Source organism: Lissotriton helveticus, chromosome 5_1 (genome assembly GCF_964261635.1).
Source record: "Lissotriton helveticus chromosome 5_1, aLisHel1.1, whole genome shotgun sequence".
NCBI classification, from domain to species: Eukaryota; Metazoa; Chordata; class Amphibia; order Caudata; family Salamandridae; genus Lissotriton; species Lissotriton helveticus.
In genome coordinates, this window is record NC_136065.1 from 1,129,391,750 (window position 1) to 1,129,418,571 (window position 26,822).

At 50.3% G+C, this 26,822-nt stretch overlaps 1 protein-coding gene across 1 annotated transcript in view; it reads right to left on the minus strand.

The window, feature by feature from the left end:
• Window positions 1-26,822, minus strand: part of XPNPEP1 (X-prolyl aminopeptidase 1) — a 410,780-nt gene that overhangs the window by 20,858 nt on the left and 363,100 nt on the right. The window lies entirely within an intron of this gene.

The window sequence follows — 26,822 nt, forward strand, 5'->3', positions numbered from 1 at the left end:
TAGAGGGCACTGGATTGAGTCGGTGCCGGAAGTGATGTCAGATCACGACACCGGGCTCATATAGAGCCCCCCCCATGACATACCAACGTAAGTTACCCTCTGTTTTTGTCTAAGACTTCAACGTGAAAGTATTGAATGACAACAGAAAAACATTTTGCAGAACCAAAAGAATGCATAAACGGATCTCATCAGTTTGTAGAATCATCCATTCAACAGGGAGGTGGGTGGGTCGGTGAGGAATCTGCAGGAAGATAGAATATCCAACCGAAGGATCGTTACCGCAAGTAAGTAACTTTTTCTTCTGATGCACAAGTTACTAATTGTGTAACGATATATCTGGAAGAGACATTAGATAGTGATAGATTCCTTACCTTAGAATATCCCCAGGCGTCAGACTGGATCTGGCAAGTTTTGCGTCGTAGTACACCTGCGCGTCAGTAGGTGGCGTCCTGTGGCTCCGTGTCCGTCGCTGGCGTCGTATGCGCCGAGATGACGTCACGGAGACTACTTAGAAGCCACCCATGTCTGCACGCGTCAGTTCTGTATACGACTTTCCGCGACAGCAACGCAGAACCATGCAAGATACGGACCACTGATGCATTGAAACTAGGGCCCTGAAAGGGATGACCTTAACCCTAGTAATCAGTTCGCAGAACGGGGAGGATGGGTGGGGCGGTAAGGAATCTATCACTAACTAATGTGTCTTACAGATATATTGTTAAACAAGTGATAGATTCCTTACCTTAGAATAGATACCTCAGCAATACCAATCCCGGTGGTAGGTCTGTGAACAAGATTACACCAGAAAGTCATGGAGAACAGAATGGCCAAAGAAGCCGTCTCTCCGGATTTGACTGTCAAGGCAGTAATGCTTGGTAAACATGTGCAGCGAGGACCAAGTAGCTGCCTGAGAAATGTCCTGCAAGGGAACACTGCATCCCAAAGCAGTAGTGGCTGCCGTCGCCCTGGTGGAATGGGCACACAGCCCACAGGAGGCTCCTACTTAACCAATGAGTAACAGGCTTTGATGCAGGGAAAGACCCATTGAGAGACGGTCCGTTTGTGCACGACCCGACCTTTTTTGGCACCCATGTAGCCAACAAAGAGCTGGTCATCTACCCAGAACTGTTGTGTGCGCTTCAGATAGAATGAGAGCGCACGTTTTGGGTCCAGACGGTGAAGTCTCTCTTCCTCTTTCGAGGCGTGCAGAGGCGGAAAGAAGGTGGGCAAAGTGATGGTCTGCCCGATGTGAAAGGGCATAACAACCTTTTGCAAGAAAGAAGGACAGGTCCTTAAAACCACCTTGTCCGGATGATCAGAAAGGAAAGGAGGTTTAAAAGAAAGAGCCTGGAGCTCACTCACTCTTCTGGCAGCGGTGATAGCTATCAGGAAAGCCGTCTTTAGAGTAAGAAGACGCAAGGGACAGTTATGAAGGCAACCAAAGGAGCGCACATCAGATATGTCAAGACAAGGTTTAAGTCCCATTGAGGCATTATGAACAGCACTGGAGAAAACGTGTGTGTAAAGCCTTTCAGGAAACGGTTAACAACCGGGGACTTAAAAAGATGGCAGAATGATAACCCTTGATTGTGCCCAGAGCAGAGCCCTGCTGGGCCAAGGAATAAAAGGAACAGAAGAACCTCGAAAAGAGGGGCAGAAAGGGGATCCACAGACTTATCTGTGCACCATGCCACAAACTTGTTCCACCTGCAGGCGTACACCATTTTTGTGGAGGGACGCCTAGCTGCCAGAATGACATCACAGACTTCGGAAGGAAGATCTAAAGTAGTCAACTGGCGCCGCTCAATCTCCTCGCAGGGAGGTGGAGGCTGGACAGGTTCGGGTGAAGCTCCGTCCCCTGCTGCTGCGACAGAAGATCCTCCCGAAGAGGCAGTCGGACCTGGGGACTGATCGCCATATTGAGCAGCTCGGGATACCAGTACCTTCGTGCCCAATCAGGAGCCACAAGAATGACCTGGGCCAGATTGCGCCTGATCTTCTTCAGCACTCTGGGCAGAAGTGGAATAGGCGGAAAGGCGTACAACAGACCACAGCGCCACTCGAGACGAAAAGCGTTGCCAAGCGAGTGCCGCCTTAGAAATTCCAACACGCAGAACTGATGTCATTGAGCGTTCTCTTCGGTGGCGAATAGATCTAACCAAGGTTCTCCCCACTGCAGAAAAAGACCTTGCGCCACTTCAGAGTTCAGACGGCATTTGTGATCCATCATGCACCGGCGGCTGTGTTCGTCGGCCCTGGCGCTCAGAGAACCTGCCATGTTTTGAACCACAAAGGTAATGCCTTGATGTTCCAGCCATGTCCAGAGGCGCAGAGCCTCCTGACATAGGGTCCATGACCCCACCTCGCCCTGTTTGTTGCAGTACCACATGGCGGTGCTGTTGTCCATGAACACCTGCACTACACTCCCCCAGACAGAGGGAAGGAAAGCTTTCAGTGCGCCCGAAGCTCCAAAAGGTTGATATGGAGCCAGGACTCCGCCGGAGACCAGAGGGCTCTGATCTCTGCCTCTCCCAAGTGACCTCCCCATCCTAGGGGGGACGCATCCGTCTCTACTGTGTGCTCCAGTTGGGGAAGAGAGGGGGATCTGCCGTTGACCCAATCGCAATTTATGAGCCACCACTGCAAGTGCCGTGCAGGGCCCTCTGAGATCTGGACGTGATCGGACAGGTTGCCCTGATGCTGTGCCCACTGGAACTTCAGGTCCCACTGCAGAGCCTGCATATGCCATCTGGCATGTTGTACCAGCAGGATCCAGGAGGCCATCAGGCCCAGGAGCTGGAAGGTCATCCTGACTGAAACCCGGGATAGAAGAAAGATTGGAATCATAGCCTGAATATCCCAGACTCGCTGCTCGGGAGGATAGACACGAAACTGCGTCGAATCCAGAACCGCTCCGATGAAGGGGAGCTTCTGAGCGAGACTCAGGTGCGACTTTGGCACATTGATGGAAAACCCCAGCAAGTGCAGGAGGTCGACCATAGTCTGAAGGTGGGTGACGACTGCCAGTCGTCGAGGTTGGGGAAGACTGATACCCCTGACCTGCGCAGATGAGCTGGGACTACCGCCATCACTTTCGTGAACACCCGAGGGGCACTGGTAACGCCGAAGGGGAGCACTGCAAACTGAAAATGCTCCGGCCTACCATGAACCGCAGGTAATGCCGGTGGGCCAGCAGGACGGGAATGTTAAAATATTCGTCCTGCAAGTCCAACGCTACCAACCAGTTATCCAGTTTCCAGAGTCGAGGGCAGCCAAGACCTGAGCCAGAGTCAATATCTTGAACTTCTCCTTCCGGAGGAAGCGATTGACGTCCCTGAGGTCCAAGATGGGGCGCAAGCCCCCTTTGTCTTTCTTGGGGACAAGAAAGTAGTGGGAATAACAACCACGTCCTACTTCTGGCCCAGGTACGCGCTCGATGGCCCCCTTGGCCAAGAGGGCCGCGACTTCCTGTTGGAGTAGCGTGAAGTGATCCCCCGACATTTGATGGAACTGAGGAGGCATGGCCAGGGCGATAGACTCGAAGGGGAGGGAGTAGTTCCTCCGGACGAGCTGCAACACCCACTTGTCGGAAGTGACAGAACGCCAATGGGGAAGGTGATGGCGAATCCTGCCACCCACTGGCGTGGGATGCGACCCGATGCTCAGACTAGGAAGGCTTCGAGGTAGACGTCGCGGGGGCAGAGGTGGACTGAACCTCACGCCGGCCCCCGGAGCCACCACGGCGGCTGCGTACGAGCTGCAATACCCACTTGTCGGAAGTGACAGAACGCCAATGGGGAAGGTGATGCCGAATCCTGCCAACCACTGGCGTGGTATGCGACCCGAAGCTCAGACTAGGAAGGCCTCGAGGTAGACGTCGCAGGGTGGAGGTGGACTGAACCTCACGCCGGCTCCCGGAGCCACCGCTGCGGCCACCGCACCCACGGGCCAGCTGAGTCTGGTTCTGTGCAGGCTTCTGGCCGAACGAACGGTTAGGGGTGCCTCTGCCATGGCCACGAAAGGAATGAAACGTGAACGTGGCCGGTCGCGAAGGCCCAAGGACTTGGCCGTAGCTCGAGGGTCCTTAAAACGCTCCAGTGCCGTGTCAGCCTTATCACCAAACAGCTGAGTGCCGTCAAAAGGGATGTCCATGAGCAAGCTCTGAACGTCCAGGGAGAACCCAGTGGACCTCAGCCAGGCTTGGTGCCGAAGCGCCATGGTTGTGGAAATTGCCCTACCAAGGGAGTCTGCGGTGTCCAAGCCACAACGAATGGCGAATCTAGCCGCGTCTTTACCCTCACCCGCAGCTTGAGACAGCAGTCAGGACCTCCTCCTGGCACCGAGGCAACACCTCAGCCACGGAATCCAACACCGCGTGGGAATAGCGGCCCAGAAGGCATGCAGTGTTCACTGACCGCAGTCCTAAACTGGCCGAAGAGAACAACAACTCGACAAACTGCTCCAATCTCTTAGAGTCCTTATCCGGCGGAGCCGTGGGAAAGTCATTCTGGGACGTAGAAGCCTGAATGACCAGACTTTCGTGTGTAGGATGAGTGGTCAGAAAGGCAGGGTCACCCGGCGCCGGGAGGTGATGCCCGACTACATTCTTATCCACAGGGCCCCCCGTGGCAGGCTGTAATCAAGTGCCCAACAAGACTTCGGTGAGGGCATCATTAAAGGGCAGCAGCGGCTCCGAAGAAGTGTACGCCGTCTGGAGCACCTCAGTGAGGAGGTTTGTCTTCAGGGTCACCGTGGGGAGATCGAGGTTAAGGACCTCAGCAGCTCGACGGAGCACCACCGTATACGAGGCACCTTCCTCCATAGTGGGCGGGGGAGAGGCAAGCCACGGATCAGAAGAGACGTCAAGGCCCCCAGCCTCCTCCAAGTCATCCACCCAATCCTGCTCAGAATCACACTGATGAGCAAGCGGTCCTCAAACCCTTCCCAGTCATCCTCTTCCGCCAGCCCCAAAGGCACAGGCCTCGGCAGCGGGGCAGGAACCGATGAAAGAATAAACGGCGCCGGCTGGGGCTGAGCCGGTTCCCAATTCGGATCCCAGGCGGGGACAAATCCCTCCGGGAACCGGGGCAGAGGTGGAACCAGCGATATCCACTGCAGCACCACCGGTGGAGCCGGGGCCGAAGCCGGCAGCATGGCAACTCTTGGCGCCGAGGCCGGAGCCAGGGGTGCCGGATCCTGCCGCGCCCGGGCCGGGGCTGGATCCGCCGGCAGAGCCGACGGACCATCAAGATTCAGACACGGATCGCGGGGCCGGAAGGCGCACCGGCGGGAGCCCAAGGCCTAAACAGGCGGTCCATGGCAGCAAGGAATTCTTGCATTTGTGTGGGAGTCGCCGACGGACCCTGGTAAGGCGGGTAGGCCGCAGGACTCCCAGGCTCCAAAGGAGTCGCAGCGCAGGAGCCCCTGTCCTCCTCGTCCGCATCCGGGGACCGACGAGGGACGTCGGAGAGCAAAAATGCTAATTCGACTTCTTTTTGTGCCGTTTCTTACCCGAATCCGAAGAGGAGCGGCGGTGACGACTCCGCGAGCGGTCACAGGAATCACCCCTGGATCTGGAACGGAATGGGGACGAGGGCCAAACTTTGAACAACCTACGGCGTGATTCCTTCAGGGCCTTCGGGCCACAGCCCTACAGTCCAGACAGGACCGGGAGTCATGGTTGCGCTCCAGGCAGTAGAGACAGACGTCATGAGGGTCCGCCACCGACATATCACTAACGTGTCTCTTTCAGATGTATACTTTTACTCGGATGTAGAATAGATTCCAAAGCAACACCCCAGTAGGAGGAGGATTGATGGATGATTACACCAGGAAGTCCTGTAGTACTGATCTGGCGAAGTGACCATCCCTTCTCACTTTGCAGTTGAAAGAGTAGAGTTTAGCCAATGTGTGCATGGAGCCCTAGGTTGCCGCTTTGCAAATATCTACAATAGGAACCCCCGGGGCAAGTGCAGAAGTGGTAGATTTGGTCTGGTGGAATGAGCACAGATCCCTTCAGGCGGTTCTTTCTTGGCCAAGGCATAGCATGTCTTACTTCATAGAATTATTCAACAGGATAACGTTCTCTTCTGGACCGTCTACTGCTTTTTGGCACCACAATAGGCAATAAAAAGCTGATCATCAAATGAGTGTTACTTGGTGCGTTTAAGGTAGTAATTGACTGTTCTCATGGGTTCTAGCCTATGCAACGGCTCCTCCTTTGTGGGATGGAGGGCGGGTAAGAAGTAGGAAGAGTGATGGATTGGGCAAGATGGAAGAGGGTGATTACCTTTGAAAGGAAAGCAACCCTGGTTCGCAACACCAACTCGTTTGGAAAACATGTTGTGAAAGGAGGGCGATAGCTTAAGGCTTTGAGCTCACTCACTCTCCTAGCAGAAGATATTGCAACCTAAAATATAGTTTTGATAGTTAACAATCGAAGGGTTTAACTGCGAAACGCCTCAAACAGAGCCTCCATCAAAAATGTAAGAATCAATTTACCAGTCCCATTGAGGAACCACAAAGGGAGTGGGAGGCAAAATGTTAGTCAGACGCTTGAGAAAACCTATGACCACTGGGGACCTATACAGGGATGGCTGATCGGGCAGAGAGAGGAGGGTAGACAAGGGGGCTAAATAACCCTTTACAGTGCCAATGAAACATCCCCTCTGAGCCAAAGAAAGCACAAATTGCAACAAATGGGATAACGTGGTCTGCAAGGGATCTATTGTCTTCACACCCTGCAACAAAGTTGCCCCAACTGCCGGAATAGACTGTCTTAATGGAGGGGCAACTCACAGATAAGATGACGTCCAACACCTCCTCCTCTGGAGAGGAGGAAGACTGTGAGCGCCAGCTGAATTGCCTGCAATTCCAGCAGGTTGATGTGAGGCACCTGCTCTTACAGAGACCAGAGGCCCCTGATCCTCCAAATGAGCTCACCACTACAGGGTGGCGGCATCTGTCACTACTGCAGATACAGATGGCAGCAGAGTGAAGGCCATCCTGAATGTCAGGTTTGCCTTGTTTCCCCACCAAGCCACTTCCGCCGCAAAGCTGATGGAGATCATAATGGAGTCTTCCAGATCTCCCCTGTGCTGCCTGCGGAAGCACCACTGCAGGGACCTCATGTGCCTACGTGCATGTGTAACCAGGAGAATGCAGGAAGCCAGTAAACCTCGGTACAGCAGGACTCTCAGGTCTGGAATTCTGGCGCCCGGTTGGAAAAAGGGAGTCATTTTCAGGTGGGAAGGCGCGCAGAAGATTGGTGTCCAGTACCGACCATATGAACTGGATTCATTGGGAGGGCCACAGGTGAGATTTAGAATCATTGTTTGGAAAGCCCAGGTTGACTGCCACTGGCATAACACAAATTCTGCCTTTGAGGAGCCAGTAGTCCAGGTACAGAGAGATACGGATTGCACACAGTTTGAGTTGAGCCGCCGCCACGGTAATCACCTTTGTGAAGACTCGAGGTGCCAATGTCAGCCCAAAGAGAAGTACCGCAAATTGGTAGTGTACGGAGCCCAAGACAAATCGCAAGTACTTCTGATAAGAGTGCATTACAGCAATGTGGATGTACGCATCCTGCAAGTCCAGGGACATCATCCGGTCTCCATGCTCCAACTCAAGTAGAACTTGAGCTAGAATCAGCATCTTGAACTTTTCCTTTTTGAGGAAGTTCAGTCTTCTAAAATACAGGAAGGACCAGTGACCGGTGTTGTGCTTGGGCATCAGGAAGTAACATGTATAAAAACACTGGTACCCTTTCCTTCTTGGGCACTAACTCCACTGCCCCTTTGAGGAGGAGAGTTGCCACCGCCTGCTGCAAAAATACCAGATGTTCAGGATGGGGGCAAGACAGAGGTGGTGGGATAGGAGGCTGAACTTGTAGGAAGGGGAGGGAGTAATCCTTTTCTACCATCTGGAGGACCCATTGGTCGGAAGTAATGGCCTTCCAGGCAGGTAGAAAATGGGACACCCTTTCTCTGAAAGAAGCCTTGCGTGGGGTTGAGAAAGAAATAGGCCTGCTTTACTGGGGCGGGAAAGAGGAGGAGGGTTGAGGAAAAAGTAGATCCTCGACCCTTGCCCATCCACGGCCTCTGTATTGCTTGACAAGCAGGTTTTGCTGCAACTATTACTGCTGGAGTGGCGACAAACATTGGTGACGACAGAAGGAGCATCCTCGAACAAAGCCTCAAAAGCGACAAAAACTCCTATAATCCTTAGTTGGCGAAGGTTGTAGTAATTCTAAAGAACACGCAGTGGATTTGCAGGTTTTAAACCTTTTCAGCACAGAGTCGGCCTTAGCTCCAAAAAGGCACACGCCGTCAAAAAGGAGGTCCATAAGATTTGCTTGGACATCAGATGAAAAATTGGAAGTGCAAAGCCAAGTATGCCGTCTGACTGAGATGGAGCTGCCCATCGCCCTGGGGACTGAATCCACGGAATCCAAGTCAGATTTGATGATGAGTCGCAAAGCATTCTATCTATTATGACCTCTTGAAAGTGTCGGGCAGAAAATTATATAAGAACATTTGCGCCATGTCCCATAAAGCATGAGTATATTGTGCAAACAGACAATTTCCATTTAGAGAATTGAGTGCCATGTTTGCTGCTGAGAAGATTTTATTTCCCCAAGCTTCCATCCTTTTTGATTACCTGTCAGAGGGAACCTTTGTACAAGTGCCTCCAGATTGTGTCCTTGAACAATAGGCCTGAATAACTAGGATTTCTGGGAAAGATGAGACGACGAAAAAGAGGGGGTCATCAGCAGGAGTGGAATGATGTCTGCGGGCCACCAGGCTTTTCACACCTGGAAGGTTTTTCCCAGGCAGACAGCATACGATCGAGTAGAGCCTCGCTGAATTCAGCTGGAACCACTGAAGGAAGTAGAACCTCTACGATGTCATTAGATTTTGCCTTTTTGGTAGGCCCTTTTAGGTCCAGCACATCAGCAGTCTTCAACATTACTTTGTGGAGTGAGACAACTTCCGGTGTAGGAGGTCTTAATGGGAACTTAATAGTAATTTCCGGGGACGTGTCTAGCCCACTGGTAAAGGGCAGTCCATAAAATACCAGGGGTTTCGGAAAAGTAGGATCCTCAGGATACTGCTTGTCCCGATGGGTCAGAGTCTGAGCTAAAAAGTTCATGGCGGAGGGTCTGGAACGCCTCTTCTTCCAAAACCTCTGCACCTCATGACATGAACGGAGCTGTGGTTCAACTTCGTGTGCAGTGTTAGTGGTTTCGAATTTGGGGACAGCAGTGGAATCGGGGCAATCCACAGCACCGGTTACAGCATCATGAATGGAGTGCTGGGTTGAAGCAGTATGGTGCTAATGCCGGAACTGCAGGAACAGCATGAAGGGCATATAGAGTGGAAAATGTTGTGGTTCCACAGGTCCCAAAGGAGTGCCAGGGGGTACCAACACCTTTGCAAAGATGCCATACAATGTATTTAGGAAAGCCCTGGGTTTCACACCCATTGCCAGGAAGTCAAAGAGTACCATGGTCGGCACCGTAGAAGTCGCTGGCTTCAGGACCTGAGGTCGGTCCAGAACCGGTTCTGCGGGGGAAGAAGGGCTGCGTGAAGGATCCTCTGAAGTTATAGCAGCAACCTCCGGCTCTGAGGGCGAAAGCCCTGTTGGAGAGAAAGAATGTTGAGTACACCTACCTCAAGGCCACTTCTTGCCCTTCTTCTTGTGTTTGTACCACCTGTTCCCGCATGACGTGGACGAAGACTGGAAACGGTGAGAACGATCTCTATGCTGGCGATGGTCCCTGGCTTGAGCCATTAAAAGTTTGGCTTCTTCAATCAGGGGGTTTATAAAGCACGCTACTTACCCGTGAGGCTCCCAAGGTGCTGGGGTGGGCGAGGGTTGGCAAGCAGCTCCAGATCCGTTAAAGAGCCAGGTCTTGAGGTCCTTCCTGAACGTACGTAAGGTCGGGGAGGGTCTGATGTTCACAGGGAGCTCGTTCCAGGCCTTGGCTGCGATGTAAGAGAAAGGGCGAGGTCAGCAGAGCGGAGGCTCCTCTTGGGAACGTGGAAGGAAACTCTCTCGTTGAGGTATTTGGGTCCGATGTTGTTGAGGGAATTGTGGGCGTGGGTGAGGAGTTTGGAGGTGACCCTCTTCTCGACTGGGAGCCAGTGGAGGTCTCATAGGTGTTGGGTCATGTGTTCGTGACGCGGTGTCCTGAGTAAGAGTCTGCCTGCGGCGTTCTGGATTGTTTAGAGTTTGTGTAGAAGAGTTCTGTTGATTCCGGCGTATAGGGCGTTGCCGTAGTCCAGTCCCTGGTAATTAGCGCGTGGGTGACGGTCCTTCTGCAGTCAGTGGGGATCCATTTGAAGGTCTTGCGGAGGATGCACAGGCAGTTGAAACTGGTGGAAGCGATGGCGTTGATCTGGTGGTTCATGGAGCGGGAGGAGTGGAGGATGACGCCGAGGTTTAATGAGTGGTCTGTAGGGGTGGGTGGGTTCCCGAGGACGGAGGGCCACCAGCTGTTATCCAAGGCGGAGGAGCAGGGTCCGAGGATGAGGACCTCGGTCTTCTCTGAGTTGAGCTTCAAGCAGCTGTCTTTCACCCAGGCTGCAACGTTCTTCATTCCTTCATGGAAACAGAGTCTGGTGTTTTTGAGATTCTTCGTGAGTGAGAGGATGAGCTGGGTGTCATCTGCGTAGGCTACTATGGTGAGCCCATGCTGTCTGATGATGGCGGCGAGGGGGGCCATGTAGATGTTGAAGAGCGTGGGGCTCAGCGATGATTCTTGGGGCACTCTGTAGTTGATATTGGTGGGTTCGGAGAGGAAGGTAGGGAGTCTGATTGTTCTTTAATCGCCTTAGGATTCTTGCTAAGACATGAACACAACTTAGTGTCATGATCAGATCCGAGGCACCATAAACAAATAGCATGGGGATCTGTGATGGACATTTGCCCTTCTCAGTCCCTGCATGGATTAAACTCTGACTTCTTGAGGGGAGACATTCTGAGAAGGTACTGCGTTATTTCTGACAGAAAAAAATTTGAAGAAAGATTTCCCTCCGGAAAAAACCTCTGAATCTGCTTCAAAGGGACAGAAAAAAGAGAACTAACATCGGTACGCTAGGACGGACACTATATGGACTCAGTGGCTTAATTTGATATCACTTCCAGCGCCCTCAACTGGTGACCACCAAGCTTTGAAGATTCTGGATTAAGTCTGACGTCTGGAGTTGTTCTGCAGGAGAAGAATCTGCAGGTAGAAGCATCCATCAGAAATATGCATACACCTAATTGGCACATTTAAATTACTTGTAAGTCCCTAGTAGATGGTACTACCTATACCAAGGGATGGTAAATTAAATGCTACTGGTGAGCTGCAGTACTCATTGTGCCACCCGCTAAAGTAACTCCTTAAAACAGAACTCCAGGCTGGCTACTTCAGCCTGGTTAGGCAGTTTGAAACTTCAATTTCAACCTGGCAAAATAAATGTTTTGCCAGACCTAATCTTTTCTTTTTAATAATAATAAGCCTCCATTAAAGTAGGCCTTAAAAGCCGAGTGGGCAGGGTACATGGTACTTAAAAACAGATCATGTCTGGCAATGAAAAACCTCCAAAGTTGTTTTTCACTGTGACAGACTGCCTGGCTTATAGGTTAACACTTCTGTACATTATTACATTTAATAAGAACAAAATTCAACTGAGGAATAGCCATAGAAATATTTCAAGGACACACTTTAATAGTAATTTAAAATCCAACTTAATTATTAAGTCTGATTTCATATTACTATTTTGGAAATTGAGCTTTTAGAAAAGCTGTCATTTTCCTTAATAAAACCAAAAGGCTTTCCTGACAGTGTCCAGCTGTCACCTGACAGTTCCTGTGTAGTAAGATGTCTATTGCTCCCAGACAGTGGACAAAGGGCTCCGGGTGTGAGGAGAGGGTCTCCTCCCATGACAGGATTGTCTGGGTGGCTGTGCTCAGCTCCTTCCTAAACTTCTAAGAATGCCTACCCTGTCACTGGCAGATGAAGCTCACACCTAAACTCCCTTTTGTATCTCTAGCCAGGCTTGTTCCAAGCCCAGTTGGAGGGCTTGATCAGAAGGGGTGAACAAAGGATTTCCCTCCAACCACAAGCTGGCACTGGGCATAAATGTGGACCCTACAGACCTCTCCTCAGAACATTCAGAAACAGAAGGACTAGACTGTTGTCGGATTACCCGGAAGGAAGACTGTACCTGCCTGCCTTGAACTCTGGACCCAAGGTGTGACTTTAAGGGTCAGTAAGTTGACCCCCTGTTTCAGCTAAAGGGGCTTAACAAGCATCCAGGGGCTCTTTTTCCTGCACCTACCCAGGTGACCTGTTCTAACTGGACCTGTACAGAACCCTGCTGTTGGCCTCTGCTAGACTGAATCCTAAATCGCAACTGGTGCCCCCCATGTCAGGACTATTGGATGGTATTAGAGTGTACTTCTCTTTTCCCCAACCTGCATGAAGTGGGACTTTGTCTCACAAACTTTCTGCCTGGAGAACAGATGGAGACCGGGGTTGCTGTTGACGTTATATTGCTGGTCAGCCTCAACTTGCTGATTTGCCCCACTAAAGGAGATCTAACTGCCAGAAAAGTTTCTAAGTCCCCAGGTGGAAGGCTTCATCGGGACCAATGCCAAGCAGCATCCGATCGGCGTTAATGCCCTCCTGGGTAGGGACTTCACCCACTCAGATATTTTCTGCCTTTGTGGTTTCCCACACAGGGACCATGCTCTCCTGCAACTTGTCGTATTCGAGCGCCACTTTGGATCCAGATTGGAGCTAGCCCTGCCAACGACTCTTCAACAACCATTTTTTCTCTACAAAAGTTTCTAGGACATAAGGCAAACTTTCCACAGGAACAGACATCATCCCTGTATCCCACTGCCAATCCATCGAGGTCAACCTTAGCTTTTTACTTTGGCTCAGTCTATATCGACTAGATAGTCTCAGTTGCTGCTTTATAGGGCTATTACATAACACTAGCATATCACTAATACATAAAACACACGTAAAGAACAAACACTAATCAAAACAATGGAAATAATGAAAACATAATATGAAACACAATACCAATTGTAATACAGCAATTACACTATAAACTGGTCATCTTCAATGAGACACCAGTAATCACAGAACAGAAGGCACAATAATCACACAGAGCAGAGGGTAACACCACTATGTAGTAATGAAATCAGGGCTCCTGGCTAAACACACTATAAATGCTTTGAATCATTTAACGTTTGTGAAGTTCTAATGTTTGTGAAGGTTGGCAAACACCTGTAACAGAACTGACAAGGAGCCAGTGCAGTACGGATATGGACTAAAAAGCTCAGCAAACAACAAATGTTTTCCAACTTTCCCCAGACACTACTGTTAATTACTGAACAGAATATTTCGAGCAACATGAGATATTTTGTATTTCTTCAGTATGTAATGCCCATAAACACAGATGTCAGCAAACACACGAATAACACAAATCAAAAGAAAACACAATTAGTAACTACAGTATTGATGCCATCTGCAAGCAATAAGAAAGGATCTCAGAATTCCTATGTGTATGAGAGATGGAGTTATGTGGACATCACAGCATCATGGGACATGTAGGTGCACCACGTCTCGAGCACACATAGATAACAACAGCCCAATAGGTCTCTGCATCCAACTAGTAGAATGGCTAACCAGGTGCTGGACCACTGCGCTCTGTGCAAAATCTAATCTACATGTGGCAGAAGTCAACCATCTCTCAAAATGCCTGCCTCCATCATTAATGCATGGTTTGAGGTGCCCAGCAAATGTTTGCAAACACTGGCAGTCAGAAGTGGATTCTTCAACAGTCCGCCGCTACCTCGTGAACAATAGCCAAGTAGCCTCAGGCTCTTGTTCATGTCATTATATCTCCTTTGGTAGACTCCAGGCTTCTAAGCAGGACAAGGACATCAGAAGCAATGTAGGCCAGCAGAGTTTCAGAAAGGCCAGCAGACTTAGTCCTAGCCAGGAAGAGGGGGGACAATCTGGAATTAACTTTTAGCAGCAAAACCCACACAGGCCCCCAGTCCAAACAAATGTTCGGGCAGGGTATTTCCATTTTATAGTTCCAAAGCCGAGCAGTTCAGCAGAGGTCAACTGCCATCAAGGGTGCTGTGCATTCTCACAACTGGTGAAGTGCCTAATGCCAAATGCTCTGTTCAATTTGGATGATTGTGGTGAGTGAGTGCAGCCTTGCTTTTGGAGATAATACATGGCGGTTATGCAGTCTGTTTTTATCAATACACCTTTGTGCTGAACCTGGTGAAAGAATGCCTTGACACAGATGGATAGTCAGGAGCACGAGGTAATTGATGTGGATGCCCCATTGCTGGGACGACCACATACCCTGAACAGTCTGCTGCTTAATGCGCTCCCATCCCAAGAGTGAGGCTTCTGTGTGGTTGGTCACTTGCAGAACTGTGTCCATGAACAGCCAGCCCTACAACAGGCTGTTGCTGTTTCACCACTGCATAGAGTGATGGGTGCTGACCCACAACAACACTAGATCGCCCCAGTGACCCTACGCTCAAGACCTTTGTGTTAAAATGCATTGCTGCAACAGACACATGTGAAGTCTGGAGTCGGAATCGATGGCTGTCCATAAAGCCATAATTCCAAGAAGACACAACTGTTCTGACCATTAAGTGACAATTTGCCTAAAAAAGAGGCAGCAGCTGGTGAAATGCCTGCACTCTTGCCTGGCAGGGGTAAGCCTAGCCAATGACAGTGTTGAGAGCAATTCGAGAATGGATTGAAGCAGAAGGGGCTGAAGGTCAGATTCAGCAATATTTATTGTGAGGCTGCACTTTGGAGGAGTAAGATGGTGGTCTGAGTGTGATGGAGGCACTGCTGTTTGCTTCTGAGATGAGCATCAATCATGACATGACATTTTGTGAATATTCGGGGGGCAATGGTGACCCTGAATGGCAACACTGAATAGATCATGTTGACCACTTACTACAAAGTGCGGGCACAAGTGATGGGAAGGATGGATGGGTAGGTGAAAATCATTAAGTAATCTTGATGCAACAAAGGGATGACATCCTGCAGAGTGACTATGTAGAAATGCTCTGAGAGCATGCACCTGTTTAGGAGCCTGAAGAGTACTAGACTTAGAGACCCATCTTTCTTGGGGATGAGAAAGTCTAGGGAGTACATCGCTTTGCCTCAAAGTTGCCATGATACTGTTGCTATTGCTCCTTTGAAGATAAGCGCCTGAACCTCTTGAAGTAGGCACAGGTGTTCTGCGGGCAGGGCGTGCTTGCAGTGTGGTATGTTTGTTGGGGTTGAAATGCAATCCAGACAATAACCATTCTGAATGACAGAGGACCCACTGGTCAGAGATAATCTCTTCCCAACATGGGAAAACCTCCTGTAGTCTTCTGCTGACAGGGAAAGTGTGCCTGGAGGAAAATGCAAGAAAGTCGCTGTTTAAAGGAGATGGCTCCTTTAGCCTCACCTGCTTTGGCCCTTCGTCTGGTATTTTAAATTCTGTAGTCACCAGTGAGTAACGCATGCTTGCTGCTGCTGGTAGTGTTGCTTTTGACTCTGGTAGGGGGCAGAAAAGCATGGGTAAGTGGTTTGTCTGCCTCCCCTATACTGTGCGATGTGAAAGGATCCCAGGGAGGATGAGTTTGAAGGGCACCCATCTCCTTTACTGTGTCTAAGTACTGTTTTAAAAAAAAATGTTTTATTTCTCAAGCATCCAATCAACTTGCGGTTGAAACAGTGTTTTCAGGCCATATGGACCACTAAGGAGCACGGTGGAACATGGCAAATGATATAAGAGGGGAGGGGTCGTTAAGTAAGGGTTTTGTACATTTTATTAACCCTTGGTGTGATGACCCTAGTCTAGACTGGCACTTGGAAGGTTTAGGGTGCTGTTTTGAAATATTCCCCTTGAGCATAGGGAGGGACTGTAGGGTGTGCTGTGTTTGAGAGTTTCCATTTCTCCTGGACAATATGCATGTTTACTTTATGGAAAGTAGCTGCCCTCTGTATAACATCATGGTAGGAGGTGGTATCATTAGGTGGGGAAGGTTTTCCTGGGTACAAATAAGGGTCTGTGTTGCCTAGGGAATCAACATATTAGTCGTCCCATGGGTCATTCCTCGGTTCTTGATCATAAATAGCATCATAGGGTTCATTTGGATAATCTGGACTGCCCTCGCCATAGGATGAGTGCTGTGATCCCACTAGTGAAGCTGTGGAAGGTGGCACATATGGTGGCAGCAGTGAGGGAGGAGGAGGTGGATAGGGGCAAGCACCCCTGTCCTTATGTTTCCTGTGGATCTTTTTGGGGCTCTCCTTTGGATTTGAAGGGCGAGCTCACCTCCAGACTGGACTGCAGCAGCTGGGCCCTGGCAGGGCCAGCTTTGTCCTTCACCTCGACGTGCCACGCCTAGATGATGTTTGGGGTGTCATTTTCGTTTCTCTTCTGCATTCTTCGATGAGCCCACCTCTATTTGCTCCAGTAACAAAGAGTCTTATTCGAACCGAAAGGTGAGGCAGGCTTTGCACATAGTCTTGGTGTGCTCAGACGAGAGGCAGAGGTTGCAGACTTGATGATAGTCAGTCTATGGGTATTTGGAGTGACATTAGGGACAGCATTGGAAAGGCATCCTTCACATCCCTGAGCTTGCACTCTCAATTGTAAGGAACTGGAGACGAGGGACGGAAGGTCCAGTAGAGGCCCTACTTGGTGCTGGAGGATGCCAAATGGAGCACCTGATTTGATGATATTAGAACATCAATTAAGTGTGAGAAAAGAGCCATGAAGATTGGTCCAGGACTCCGGAAATGGAAGGGTCGAAAAAGCCTGGTGGAGGCACTCTCAAACGCTAACCCAGAGCCGGACTGGTACAATACAACACGTCTTTACCATGCATCATTTAACATGCAATGTTTTTACATCACAAATAATTTTTACCTCCCTCCTTTTTTTTGTTTGACTTTACCACAGTATATCCTTATCCACCCCTAGAGCTTAAAAACAACTTGACATACAATTCCACTATCCACCCCTAAACCCTAAAATTCTCTTACCACTCTATATCCTTACGTACCCTAAACAAACCCTTTCCACCCAATACTCTTACCCACCCCTGAAGCCTAAAATCACCCTTACCCACCTATACTCCATTACCCTAAAACAACATTACTATCCTATACACTTACCTACCCATACACACACCCTTACCACCCAATACCACTCCCCCAAACCCTAAAAACACCCTCACCACCCAATACCTCTCACCAGTGCTAAACTCTAAAAACTCTTACTACCCTATACCCACTGCTGCTAAGGGTGCATTTGTGGGGCACGATGTTGTGAGAGGTTGTAAGAAATTCTAAGCAGTAGCCATAATAAACCACTGCTAATACCCACTTGTCTAATGTGATTTCCTGCCAGAGGGATAGACATCCTACAGTCTACCCCCAACAGGTGTTGTGTGATCGCGAGTGAGGAGAAGGGGAGTAAATATTGGTGTGAAAGTCACTGTACCAGAATCTCCTGTGCGCCTGTCCATTATTGTTGTCTATATAGGCATCCCTGGTTTACCTGTTTGCTTATTATATAACTGCTGCTTCTTCCAGTATGAGGGAGTAGGGTCTGGGGAGGCAGCTTTGGATCATGGCTGTCTGTACTGTTGGCTCTGAAAGGAGCCCCAAGGTGTTGAGGATTAAAAGGCACCACTAGCTTTTGCTGTGTTGGTGTCTTATTGGATTTTTTCTAACATTTAATTAACGTCCGAACCGAACAGATCTCCATCAAAGAGCAGGTTAAGCAGAAACAAAAAGAGGTGTGTGTTTTCTGCACCTGACTTTCATCAGCCACATTGAAGACTGATAAGGGGAAAGGCAAAAGGCTGTCTTCACCTAAAGATTAAACCCTGAACAACAGAGAATGCATTCCAACCTTTCACTCCCACCACCTAAAGTGCAACAGGAAGATGTCAAAACGGCTAACTGAATTTCTGTCTACCCACTTTCGTAACTAGGCCCCCTCAATCCAGCTTCCGGAATGCCCACAATACACTTTCAATATCTGAGAAACAACCTCACCTCTATCTTGTGCTAAGGGCCAGGCCAAGGTCATCCAAAATGGATCTTGCTGGCACACACGAAGCATAACATGCACTTGGGATGTTAACACTAGGATCTGGGTTTTACCAGAGAAGAAAAATACATTTACACAAATGGACTAATAGACAAAAAGAACCCGTTACTAACCTTCCGTAACGATATATCTGTACGAGACGTATATTAGTTATGGATTCCTTAGAATTACCCCCAGGTGTCCGACTGGATCAAGAGAATTTTTCTTCAGCAGTACCCCTGCACTGCAGTAGGTGGCATTGGTCGACTTCGCGTTCGTAGTTGGCGTCGTGATCGCCGGAATGACGCTGCAGTACTTACTTGGACGCCGCCCTTGCGTGCGGACGTCAGTTCTTTACACGCCATTCCAAGCCAGAAGCGCAGAGCAATGCAAGACACTGACCACTGGTGCATAAAACTAGGGCCCTGAAAGGGAGTCCCTTACTCTAGAAGTCAGTTCGCAGAATGGGGAGGATGGGTGGGGTGGTAAGGATTCCATAACTAATATATCTCTTTTACAGATATATCATTACCAAAGGTAAGTAACTTGTTCATCTAAAAGAGACTATTAGTTATGGATTCCTTACCTTAGAATAAATACCCGAGCAATACCAACCCTGGAGGTGGGTCTGCGAACCAAGTTCATACCAGGAAGTCCTGAACAACGGAGCGGCCAAAGAAGCCATCTCTTCGGACTTGGCTGTCCAGGCAGTAATATTTAGTGAACGTGTGCAATGAAGCCCACGTGGCTGCCTGGCAGATGTCATGAAGGGGAACTCCATATCCCAAAGCAGTAGTGGCTGCCGTCGCCCTGGTGGAATGAGCGCGCAACCCTACCGGAGGTTCCTTTTTCACCAAGGGATAACTTGTAATGCAAAAAACATGTAAAGGTAAAACAAGGGTGCACGTTTTAGATTCAGATGGTGGAGCATCTCCTCCTCTGTAGAAGGATGCGGGGTGGAAAAAAGGTGGGCAAAGTGATGGTCTGTCCTATGTGGAAAGAGATAACCACTTTGGTAAGAAAAGAAGGTCAAGTTGTCCGGATGAACAGCAAGGAAAGGAGGCTTAGAAGAAAGAGCCTGAAGCTCACTCACCCTGAAAGCAGAGGTGATGGCAACCTGAAAAGCAGTCTTTAAGGTCGAGAGCGTGAGAGGACAATTATGTAGCGGCTCAAACGGAGCGCACATACGGTAAGTCAGAACAAGGTTCAAGTCCCACTGGGGCATTACAATAGGAGGAAACGAGTAATGTCCTCAAGGAAATGATTTACAATAGGGGACTTGAAAAGAGAAGGCTGATCAGGAAGCTGAAGAAAGGACGAAATGGCCAAAAGATAGCCTTTAACGGTGCCCAGAGTAGAGCCCTGCTGGGCCAAAGAAAGAATGGAGGAGAACCTCTGAAAGGGGGGCAGTAAGAAAATCCATCGCCTTTGCTGTGCACCATGCCACAAATTTGTTCCATCTGCAGGCGTATACTGTTTTAGTGGAGGGCCGCCTGGCTGCCAAGAACACATTACAGATTTCGGGAGGAAGGTCGAAAGCTGCCAACTGTCACCGCTCAGTCTCCATGCAAGGAGGTGGAGGCTGGACAGGTTCGGGTGGAGGACTTGCTGCTGCGACAGAAGATCCTCCCTGTTGGACTTGGCCCTTTTTGCAGGGTCATCCCTGAACTTTTTGCATTCCTCCTGTATTTTGTCTGACCTGTTTTTGTTGGTTTTATGACTCTGGGCACTTTACCACTGCTGATCAGTGCTAAAGTGCATATGCTCTCCCTATTGTAAATTTAAGGCTCGAAAAATCCAAAAAATGGTATTAGTCCTGCAGGTGTAGTACCTTGGAAAATCCCCTCGACCTAACTGCAACCTACTTGACCTCCGTCTCTGAAAACGGAACAAAAGTGACAAGATGACAAGATTTAAAGGCATCTTTATTGCTCAATCCCTTTGTGAGCAATTAAAATGCCTTTACATCTTGTTATCTTGCAACTTTTGCTCCGTTTTCAAAGACAGAGGACAAAAGTTAGTTTGTCTTCATACTCGCCATAAAGGGCGAGTAGGACCTAAAAATAGCTCGTCCTCATCAATTCTCCTTTGCAAATGCGAGTGGGCGAGTGGATTTGTCGAGCCCTGAAATTGATGTATGGATTAGTGACTCCATGATTGGCTTATCTGATTTACTGTCAGACCCTAATACAGTGCACTGCGGGTGCCTAGGGCCGGTAAATCAAATGCTGCTGGTGGGCTTGCAGCACTGGTTGTGCCAACCATAGAAGCAGCCTGTAAAAGTGTGTCTCATGTCTGCCATTGCAGAGCCTATGTGCAGTCTGGTACTGCCATGTTGACTGGGTAAGTGCACCCACTTGCCAGTCCCTAAACCTTCCCTTTTCTGCATATTAGTCACCCTTATGGTAGTCCCAAGGGCAGGGTGCATTGTAGGTAAAAGGTAGGACAAGCCCTGGTGTGTGTGGCATGTCCTAATCGTGAATTACAGCCATTTTAGTTTTCCACTATTTCAAGGCTACCTGTTCCCCATAGGCCAGAATGGGCAGTTTGATTATACCATCTTAAATCCTAACTGACTCAGGGAACTAGGTAGAAATTCGAGTTTAGTATGCCTGAACTCAGAATGATAAAATACATCTTTTAGTGAAGTTGGTTTTAACATTCTGTGTTTGAAAATACCACTTTTAGAAAGTAGGTATTTTCTTGCCTAAACTGTCCAAGCCTGCCTCTGCTAGGTTGTGTATTCCTTGTCTGGAGTTTGAGTGACAGGGGCTGGGGGGTTCCAGGAGACAGGGTGAGTCAGCATAGGGCTGAATAGAGCTTTCTGCATGTAGATGGGTGGGAGGAGTTGCACCCGGGACCGAATAGGGCTGGGCCTGCCTTCCACAATGCTGGCTCCACCTCCTGTGGTGTGTCTGATGTCCCTGGCCCACACTGTCAAAGGAAAGAAGGAGTCTTGTCAACAATGTGCTCCAGGACTGCACAGAACTGGTTTGGACTGGGTACAGTACCCTCTGCCTTCAGAGGACAAAGGATTTGATAGTATAAATATTGGGACCCAGACCCAAGAACTTTAGATCACTTTTGGGAAACAAGAAGAACCTTTGCTGAGGAGGGGAACCTGAGAAACTGAGGAGGAGCCTATCCCTAAGCTGAGTGCTGTTTGGGGGATTGGCCTGCAGTGGTTGCCTGACTGCCAAAGAAAGGAGAAAGGACTTTGTGCTACTTTCAAATCAACTTGTAAAGGATCTCCAAGGGCTTGAGATAGAGCTTGCCTCCTGCTGAAGTCTCAGGGACAACAGACTTCACCAACCAGCTCCCCTGCCTTCCCTGGCTGGGAAATGAAGTGCCTGCTGTTGAGCTGGGCCTTCTGAGAGACTGGATGTCGCTGGGAGCTAGAAGCGCGACTGAAGACGAAAAAGCGTGTCGCCGCCACATCCATTGTCATTGCATCACCGGAGAGGAGTGTCGCCGTCGCAGCAGACGCCATTGAATCACCGGAGCAGCATGTCGCAGGCCCTGTCGTGGCTCAGAAGAATCGGTGAGTCGCCGCACGGCCGTCGGACGTGCATGCATCGTTGTCGCATCAAGAAGAAGACAGCATTTTGTTTCATTGCACCGGATCTCCATCGCATCACGGTGCTGAAGGTCGCATCGCCACGGAAGCGCAGTAAGAAACCGACGCATCACCTCCCCACGCGGAGAAAAACCAAAGCATCCCCTACGCAGCAGTAGGGACCCGACGCATCACCGTTTTTGCCTGTAAGGAACCGAAGCATCAGCTTCCCTGCAACATTTCGTTGTATAGCATTACGCATCCAAAGGTACATTGAAGTCTCGCATTTTACATTTAAAGAGAACTAAACTATTCCTATCATTTTTAAAGTACAGTATTCTGGATTTTTGACGTTTGTGGTCTTGTGTTAAGTCTATATAAAAATACTTATTTTTATACTACAACAAGTGTGGTGTCCATCTGTAGTGGTGTCACTGGGTTACTGTATGTGTTCACCAATGCTTTACACACTGCCTCTGAGATAAGCCTGTCTGCTCGTGCCAAGCTACCAAGGGGGTGAGCAGGGGTTATGTGAGGAGTGTACCCCCTTACCCTGACTAGACGCAAGGGTACCTATTTGGTCAAAGGTACCTCCCTCTGCAAACTAGAGACCCCCAAATCTAACACTCCCAAAGAGGCAGTCTGATCGGAGGATCAATGGCCATGTTCAAGAGCTCGGGATACCAGACTCTTTGTGCCCAATCCGAAGCCACAAGAATGACTTGGGCCCAGTCGCGCTTGATCTTCTCAGCACTCTGGGTAGAAGTGGTATAGGCAGAAAGGAGTATAGAAGACCACAAGTCCACTTGTGATGAAAAGCGTTGCCGAGCGAGTGCCGCCTTGGAAATTCCAACACGCAGAACTGCTGACATTGCCCGTTCTCTTCGGTGGCGAATAGGTCTAACCAAGGCTCTTGCCAGAGCTGAAAGAGACCTTACACCACCTCCGAGTGAAGACGTCACTTGTGATCGATCAAGCACCAGTGGCTGAGTTCGTCCACCCTGGCGTTCAGTGAACCTGCCAGGTGTTGAACCACCAGAGACATGACCTGATGTTCCAGCCATGTCCAGAGGCGAAGGGCCTCCGACATAGGGTCCACGAGCCCACCCCGCTTGTTGCAGTACCACATGGCGGTGGTCTTGTCCGTGAACACCTGTACTACTCTCGCTTTGACAGAAGGAAGGAATGCCTTCAGTGCAAGATGAATCACCCAAAGCTGAGTAAGGTTGATGTGGAGCCCGGACTCCGCCGATCTCTACTTCCTCCATGTCACCGCCCCACCCCAGAAGTGATGCATCTGTCACCACTGTGAACCCTGGTTGGGGAAGGGAGAGAGATCTGCCGTTGACCCAATACTGGTTTGTTAGCCACCACTGCAACTGGTGTGTAGTGCCCTCTGAGATCTGGACGCAATCGGAAAGATTCCCCTGATGCTATGCCCACTGGAGCTTAAGGTCCCACTGCAGAGCCTGCATATGCCACCTGGCATGATCCACCAGGATGATGCAGGAGGCCATGAGGCCCAGCAGCCTCAGAGTCATTCTGACCGAAACCCTGGATAGAGGCTGAAAGATTGGAATCATAGCCTGAATATCCAGGACTCAATGTTCGAGAGGATAAGCCCGAAACTGCGCTGTATCCAGAATCACCCCGATGAAAAGGGGCTTCTGAAAGGGAATCAGGTGTGACTTTGGCAAGTTGATTTTGAGCCCCATCGAATGCAGGAGGTCCGCCATAGTCTGGAGGTTGGAGATAACAGCCTGGGGCGAGCTCGCCTTCAACAGCCAGTAGTCGAGATAGGGGAAAACTGGAACCCCTGATCAGCGCAGATGAGCTGCGACCACTGCCATCACTTTCGTGAACACCCGAGGGGAGCTGGTAAGGCCAAAGCGGAGCACAGTAACCTGAAAATGCTCGTGGCCTACCGTGAACCTTCGGTAACGCTGGTGGGCAGGCTGGACGGGGTTGTGAAAATAGGCGTCCTGCAAGTCCAAGGCTACCATCCAGTCTCCAGGGTCAAGGGCAGACAGGACCTGAGCCAATGACATTTTTAACTTCTCCTTCCGGAGGAAGCGGTTGACGTCCCAGGGATCCAAGATAGGATGCAGGCCTTTGGCCTTCTTGGTTTCCAGGAAGTAGTGGGATTAACAACCAGGACCTAATTCTGGCACAGGGACTCGCTCGATAGCTCCCTTGGCCAAGAGAGCCGTAACTTTCTGACGGAGAAGGGCCAAGTGATCCTCCGACATGTGATGGAAAGCAGGTGGCATGCAGGGAGGGGTAGTCTCAAAGGGGATGGAGTAGCCCTTCGGAATATCTGCAAAACCCACCTGTCCGACCTGATGTTGTGCCAGTGGGGGAGGTGATGGTGAATCCTGCTGCCCATTGGCAACTGGTGGCCCAGAAAAATCAGACTAGGAAGGCTTGGTTGGAGGCTGCTGCAGAGGGGGCGCTGGTGGACTGGCCTGCCCGCTGGCCCCGAGAACCACAACGATGGATCCCACGTCCAGGCCGCTCAGGGGCTGGGCAGCTTGCGCAGGCCTGTGGCTCTGTGGGGGATGTATTAGGGCACCCCTTCCGTAGCCTCGAAAGGGGCGAAAAGCGGACTGCGCGGGACGAGAGGTGGTGACGAGGCCCAAGGATCTGGCCCAAGCGACGGCCATCAAAAGGCATGTCCAAAAGAGTTGATTGGTGATCACCCGAAAAGCCAGTGGATCTCAGCCAGGCGTAGCGTTTCAGGGCTACCGACGTTGAAATCATCCTGCCTAGCGAGTCGGCGGTGTTCAGCCCCCATCGTATGGCAAACTTTGCTGCATCTCTACCCTCAGCAACTGCACTGGAAAGCACGGGCCAGGCCTCTTCCGGGCACTGTGCCAGCACCTGCATGACCGTGTCCCACACAGAGTGGGTGTAGCGGACATGCGGTGTTCACCGACCACAGTCCTAAGCTGGCGGAAGAAAACATCTTCCCAAGGTGATCCAGCTTCTTGGATTTGCGATCAGGTGGAGCAGTAGGGAACGTGCCCTTGGAAGTTGAGGCTTGGAATCCCAAGCTCTCTGGGGTACGGTGTTGGGAGAGGAAAATGGGGTCACCCGGGTTAGGGTGGTGGCATCGGGCAATCATTCTATCCACAGGGGCCCCCGTGCTGGGATTGGACCAAGTGCCCAGAAGGATGTCCGTGAGGACCTCATTGAACAGCAGCAGGGGCTCTGAAGAGGCCACTGCTGGTTGAGCACATCAGTAAGGAGGTTAGTCCTGACCGCCACCTTAGGAAGCTCAAGTTTCAAGGCTTCAGCCACCCAACGCATCATCACAGCATAAGTGGCTCCCTCCTCCATAGCCACGGTAGAGGGAGAAAGCATGCCAAAGTCCGGAGAATTGTTCAGACCACTGGCCTCACCTAACTCCTCTCTCCAGTCCGGTTCTTCCAAATGGTCTGCCAGAGGGTCCACAGACCCCTCCCAGTCCTCCTCACCCTCCTCTGTTTGCCACTCAGGGCAATAGAGAACACCGGGTAGAACAGAGGTACAAAAGTACTGGTTGACGCCGGTCTGGCTCTGTGCCCATGTCGTGGAGGGGAGGCTGGGGTCGACGTCGGTTGGGGACACAACCGGCATCGGAGGGGGAGGAGGTGTCTGCAATGGATTCAGCGCCGGAGGTGTCGTAAGGTCGACCGGCGTGATCCAGGCCTAGATCCCTGGGGGCCATGCCGCGCCGGGGCCGAAGCATCGAACGACTAGAACCCCCAGCTGAGTCAGCGGGGCCCGAAAGGCGGGCCTGCGGAGTCGGGCTGCCCAAAGATGGAGTGGACGGCTCCGTAAAAACTACAAAGTTGGGCAGGGGTCGCTCAGGCTCCCGGGAAAGGAGGGAAGCTCGGAGCCGACCCAGCAGGCTCCATGGGCAGAGCCGGACGACTACCTTCCGCAACCCGCGTTGGCCGAAGGACGGGGAGACTGCGAAGAGCGACAGTGCTTCTTCGCCTTCTTATTTTGCTTTGACTTACCCGAAGATGAAGACTTCGAAGAGGAGTGATGATGGTGACTCTGCGACCGGTCCCGCAACCTCCCTCTCGACCGGGACCTCGAGTGGTGCGGAGCCTACTGCCGGGCCTTCAGAAGCTTTTGGTACCGCTCCCGCAAAGTCTTCGGATTCATGGCCCGACAGTGGGAGCACGACTTCAGGTTGTGGTCGTGCTCCAAGCACCAAAGGCAAACAAGGTGCAGATCTGTAACCAACATCAACTTGTGACAACAGCCACAAGGTTTAAATCCGGTTCTCCGATGTGACATTCCTGTGCACCAGGAGTCTAACGACTTGAAAAAGATGTCGACTAAAGTCGAAAAATGACAGTCAAAAAGTGACTAGAGGTACTGCTCTCTTCGGATCTGCGCTGGCTGGCGCGGAAAAAGAAAGAACTGACGTCAGTGCGCAGGGATGGCGTCTAAGTAGATACCGCAACGTCATTCTGGCGATCACAACCCCAACGACGAACGCAGAGTCGACCGACACCACCTACCGACGAGCAGGGGTACTGCTGACGAAAAATTCTCTGGATCTAGCCTGACACCTGGAGGTAATTCTAAGGTAAGAAATCCATAACTAATAGTCTCTTTCAGATAGTCTAGAAAATACTATGGATTCACAAAACATGGTATGCTACCACCACCAACGTAGAAGCCAATGGCAAGGGCAGTAATCCACTGCCAGTACAATTCGGGCACTGGACAGGCACACACACTAGGTTAGGGTGAGGCTGGGGCAAAAATCAAAGAAACCAGATCCTTGCAGTCGAGTACTCAAGGTAGAGAAACATAACTGTACACCATGCAGGTAGCATTTCGCATTCCAAAATTAAATTATCTATCCAGTAATAGTCATTCAAAGAACATAGAAAACATTTATAAAAGGAACAGGCAAGGATTACTTTCCAAGCATGATTATGAATCACTTTAGTCTGGCTCCAAAACCAATGAAAGTCACTCAGATTGCGGCTTCACACAAATTCTTATGTAAAATCTGTCTCTCACCTTCGGGTTCCAATACCACATCCTTCAGTTCTTACCCTATGCTTTATGCAGTTGTAACTAAAGCATTCCTGAGCATCTGGAATTACCACAGGAATGTC